This window comes from Petromyzon marinus, unplaced genomic scaffold, assembly GCF_048934315.1.
Source record: "Petromyzon marinus isolate PM22_M1 ecotype Great Lakes invasive population unplaced genomic scaffold, UKy_Petmar_22M1.pri1.0 PM_G_Scaffold_9, whole genome shotgun sequence".
Lineage (NCBI taxonomy): Eukaryota > Metazoa > Chordata > Hyperoartia > Petromyzontiformes > Petromyzontidae > Petromyzon > Petromyzon marinus.
The window spans coordinates 157382-162881 of NW_027423046.1; the positions used below are offsets into that span (position 1 = coordinate 157382).

The following is a 5500-nucleotide window of genomic DNA, read 5'->3' on the forward strand; positions in this document are numbered from 1 at the left end:
CGCCCTTGAGCGTGACGTCACCTCTGCCTGGGTCAACTTCCGTTATCTGTTCAAGTACAATCCTTATTTGGGCAAAGCTACGCCCGGTGACTGGCGGCTCATTAACATAATGTATTCGTGAAGGCCGTCGCGAGTTTATTGCGACGGGTTTCAGCACCCACGCCCCATCCCTCCACGTATGGGCCGGACTCATTAACATAATTTATTTAAATTAAGACCCGCTCGTTGCGGGAGGGGAGTGTCTTGTACCACTCAAGTGACGTCACCTCCTGCTGCCGCGTGACGTCACGAGGTAACAGGAATCTGCCGCTCCGCACGTGAACTGAAATCCGAGGTGAGAAATTCTCATCGCGGTTGTGGTGGTGGTTGTGGTGGTTGTTGTTTACCAAGGTAGAGCCTCGCTCTCTCTCGCTCGTAGGGATGTCAGTTGAGTAGCAGTGAGCATGGGAATCGATGTCCAGGTTGGAACTTTACAGCGCGGGGCCTAGCCACGCGGGGCCTTGCCTCCTGCCCTCGCCTGATTGCGTTTACTTTAATTATCTCGCTTAAGTTTAATTTGTCTTCACCCGGCTCGCCACTTTGTAACTTTGTTTTTATTGTAAATATTCACGCAGTTTTTATTTTTTTTCACCAGGCCAAGCCCGCTTGAGCTGCTATACCGCTCTTGTTATCAGAAGCAACCTGCCCACAACAACACAAGGTGAGGCTTTGTCAACAGCGTGGTGGTGTTCACTCTAGATGCGTGGTGGTGTTCACTCTAGACACGTGGTGGTGTTCACTCTAGACGCGTGGCGGTGTTCACTCTAGACGCGTGGCGGTGTTCACTCTAGACGCGTGGCGGTGTTCACTCTAGACTCGGGGTGGTGTTCACACTAAACGCGTGGCGGTGTTCACTCTAGACACGTGGCGGTGTTCACTCTAGACACTTGGTGGTGTTCACTCTAGACGCTTGGTGGTGTTCACTCTAGATGTGTAGTGGTGTTCACTCTAGACACGTAGTGGTGTTCACTCTAGACGCGTGGTGGTGTTCACTCTAGACGCGTGGCGGTGTTCACTCTAGACGCGTAGTGGTGTTCACTCTAGACGTGTGGTGGTGTTCACTCTAGACACGTAGTGGTGTTCACTCTAGACGCGTGGTGGTGTTCACTCTAGACGCGTGGCGGTGTTCACTCTAGACGCGTGGCGGTGTTCACTCTAGACACGTGGTGGTGTTCACTCTAGACGCGTGGCGGTGTTCACTCTAGACGCGTGGCGGTGTTCACTCTAGACGCGTGGCGGTGTTCACTCTAGACTCGGGGTGGTGTTCACCCTAGACGCGTGGCGGTGTTCACTCTAGACACGTGGCGGTGTTCACTCTAGACACTTGGTGGTGTTCACTCTAGACGCTTGGTGGTGTTCACTCTAGATGTGTAGTGGTGTTCACTCTAGACACGTAGTGGTGTTCACTCTAGACACGTGGTGGTGTTCACTCTAGACGCGTGGCGGTGTTCACTCTAGACGCTTGGTGGTGTTCACTCTAGACGCGTGGCGGTGTTCATTCTCTACACGTAGAGGGGAGACCGGGGGATCGGGAAGGAAATCCACACGACCACGGGGAGAGAGACACGCAGCCTGGGCTGTATTGATTGATCCTCAATTAACTACTTGGTGGAGTGAGGAAGCATTAATACTGAGCAGGTGAAGGTGGCCAGGCATGGGTCTGGACACACCACCACCTGTGAACCATGCCAGTGTGTGACAGTGGTGGAGCCAGTGGGGGTGGAGTTGCACGTGCCCCCCCAACGATCCGATCGAAATCCCTAATTTTGATAGGATCATTGGGGTTTATTAGTAACGAGCTTCACTACCAGGCTTCGCCCGGGACTTGGATTATTGTCTTTGATTAACTTCACATTCCCTTCTATTTCACTGAAAAACCCTGGAAAAAATTGATGCTTGCAAGAAAGAAAAAAGCCGAAACAAATCAACTTACCTAAATCGGATGTTTTCACTCAAGGAAATTCAACCTTACCCCACTTCTACGTAAGGTCGATTTCGGCCACTCGGGAAGGGAATAATGACGTGGCGAGCTGAAAATAGTCACGTTCACTTAGAAATTCCAGACAGCGTAAGCTGTGCAAATTTTCACGACGCCAGAGCTCAGCGTTGGAGAGGTTTTTGCTGCTTCGCACAAACAAACAGATGGAATGTTCTGCTTCATATTTAAGATAGCAGTTCTACCCGTTCTTCGCACGGAGGATATGTATTGAACTCGGAGAATCCAATGGCTTCATCGGCCAGGAGCGAAGCGCCACCTAAAATCTCCCGGCACGCTGTTAACAGCTCTAAGCATTGCAGAGCGCTTAACTCAGAGGTGTTGCGGGTTGACGCCAGACACTTCATGGTCATTCCCCCCCCCAAAAAAAAAATACAAAAGACTCTTTTTATATTTTGTTGCATTGTGTACAGTATGGAACATACCCACATGCCAAATTTCAAGTATGTGGCACGTTGGGAAGTATGCTAAACATTTCGAACAGACACACGTATCCACACATTTCCCTTTCATATATATAGATAAATCAGCATTTTGCGTCCCCCACTGCCACCGTGTGGCATATTATTACGTGCCAGGGACTCTATGAGAGGACAACAGTCCGAGTCCATAATTGGCAATAAGTAACGGCAAAGCAGTTGTGAGTCACAGAATTTTGCGCAGTTGCGTATACAGTACACGACTTCCCTGAAGGCAAACACCTTCAGCGAGCGCAATGCCGATCACACGCGTCGAATAAAAAGCAAGGGACAAGTCATTACTTACTAACAACTCCTTACTAACAACTCCTTACTAACTAACAACTCCTTACAACTCCTTACTTACTAACAACTCCTTACTAACAACTCCTTACTAACAACTTCTTACTAACAACTACTTACTTACTAACAACTACTTACTAACAACTTCTTACTAACAACTCCTTACTAACAACTCCTTACTTACTAACAACTCCTTACTAACAACTCCTTACTAACAACCCATTACTTACTAACAACTCCTTACTTACTAACAACTCCTTACGTACTAACAACTCCTTACTAACAACTCCTTACTTACTAACAACTCCTTACTTACTAACAACTATCATTTTTCATTGCTGGAGGGGTTGCCCCCCCTACCTGAAAATCCTGGCTCCGCCTCTGAGTGTGTGACAATGTCAAGTTTGTGTTTGCAGTAAAGTCTATTAACTCTATTGAGCACGGAGGTTATATCAAAACAGTAGTTTAGTTTTGTTTTCCTCTGCAACTCTTTGTAAGAATGGAGTCAGGAAGTTAACACATCACACACGTGCAGCTGAAGTCGGATCTGTTCATCCCAGCATTCAAGGACATCTGTGCCTGGCTTCACACCTCTAAGTTGTGATTGAACATTAATTTATGCATTTCTGCATAACACAAATAGTATTATTTTAAACACCCTTTGCTATGTCAGCTGAATTTAGCTTTCATAAATATTCATTTTGAAGCCAGACAGCTGAAATTATGTGCTCGGAGTTTTTGGTGAACATTCATTTTGAAGATATGAGGGCTTCCAGGATATGTGTATAACCATTTGCCCTCTCATTGTGTGCCATAACAGCCCGTGTGATGAATTTGGGACACTTTTCCACTATATCATGAATATATGAATAAGTATAGACGTGTAAGTCACGTGTTACTGTGTATATATGCTTTCCTCTGTGCATCGATACTGACGTGTAGATGGTGTGGATATTATTTTTTTCTGTCTGCCGCTGACGCTTCCTCTGACGCTTCCTCTGCAGAATTGGTCTAATGGAGCAAATGCACTCAGCGCAGCTCGGTATGACAAGTCAACAATGCGACCGGTGTGCATACAGCACGGATCGTACTGGAGATTTCACACGGCACAAGAGAACTCACACAGGAGAGAAACCCTTCAAGTGCAGTGTGTGTGGGAAGGCGTTTGCATGGCAATCTGTTCTACAGACCCACCAGAGAACACACACAGGAGAGAAACCCTGCAAGTGCATTTTGTGCGGGATGATGTTTTCACAGTTATCAAATCTTAAAGTACACCAGAGAACACACACGGGAGAGAAACCTTTCAAGTGCACTCTGTGCGGGAAGGCATTTTCACAGTCACCACATCTTAAAGCACACCAGAGAACACACACGGGAGAGAAACCCTTCAGGTGCACGATGTGCGGGAAGGCGTTTGCACAGTCATCAAATCTTAAAGTACACCAGAGAACACACACGGGAGGGAAACCATTAAAGTGCACTTTGTGTGGGAAGGCGTTTTTACTGTCATCTGTTCTTATAAAACACCAGAGAATACACACAGGAGAGAAACCATTCAAGTGCACTTTGTGTGGGAAGGCGTTTTCACGGTCATCTGTTCTTAAAAAACACCAGAGAACACACACAGGAGAGAAACCCTTCAGGTGCATTTTGTGCGAGATGATGTTTGCACAGTCATCAAAAGTCTGCACACAGTGTACACACAGAAACAGTGTACACACAGAAACAGTGTGTACACACAGTAATATCCACGTTGTAGTTGCTGAGCTCACGCTACCCAAGGGGTCTCTGTTGAAGAGATGGAGCAATGGAAAATGAATATAAATCAACTTAAACTCCATTCCCGCTCTGTGACGTCACCACACAGCATGAGCTCATCGCTGTGAAACGCCAGGGGGAGGTGTACCTCGCTCGTGACGTCATGTCACCAAAGTATTCACCCCACCCCCGTCCACCGCGCCCTTGAGCGTGACCTCACCTCTGCTTGGTCACTGCCGATATCTGTTCCGGTACAATCCTTATTTGGGCAAAGCTACGCCCAGTGACTGGTGGCTCATTAACATAATGTATCCGTTAAAGCCGTCGCGAGTTGATTGGGACGGGTTCAGCGCCCACGCCCCCATCCCTCGACATATGGCCCGGACTCATTAACATAATTTTATTTAGTCACGGAGCCGCTCGTGGGAGGGGAGTGTCTTGTTCCCCGGACGTGACGTCATGGCACCTTCTGCTGCCGCGTGACGTCACGAGGTAACAGGAAGCGATCGCTTCGCTCTTGCACTGAAATCCGAGGTGAGAAATTATTATCGTGTGGGTGGTTGTTGTGGTGGTGGTGGTTGTTGTTGTTTACCAAGGTAGAGCCTCGCTCTCTCTCGTAGGGATGTCAGTTGAGTAGCAGCGAGCATGGGAATCGATGTCCAGGTTGGAACTTTACAACGCGGGGCCTAGCCACGCGGGGCCTTGCCTCCTGCCCTCGCCTGATTGCATTCACTTTAATTATCTCGCTTAAGTTGAATTTGTCTTCACCCGGCTCGCCACTTTGTAACTTTGTTTTATTGTAAATATTCACGCAGTTTTTATTTTCTTTTGTTAGCAGGCCAAGCCCGCTTGAGCTGCTATACCGCTCTTGTTATCAGAAGCGACCTGCCCACAACAACACAAGGTGAGGCTTTGTCAACGTGTGTGAATGTTTTGACTTAAA

The 5500-nt window shown here is 47.7% G+C and overlaps 1 long non-coding RNA gene across 1 annotated transcript; it reads left to right on the forward strand.

Annotated features, from left to right (window-relative positions):
* Window positions 1–256: 256 nt before the first annotated feature.
* On the forward strand, window positions 257–5196 carry LOC142921864 (uncharacterized). The gene is made up of 3 exons (XR_012939672.1): window positions 257–334; window positions 635–700; window positions 3801–5196. It is a non-coding gene; the product is annotated as an uncharacterized LOC142921864 (long non-coding RNA).
* Window positions 5197–5500: the final 304 nt, after the last annotated feature.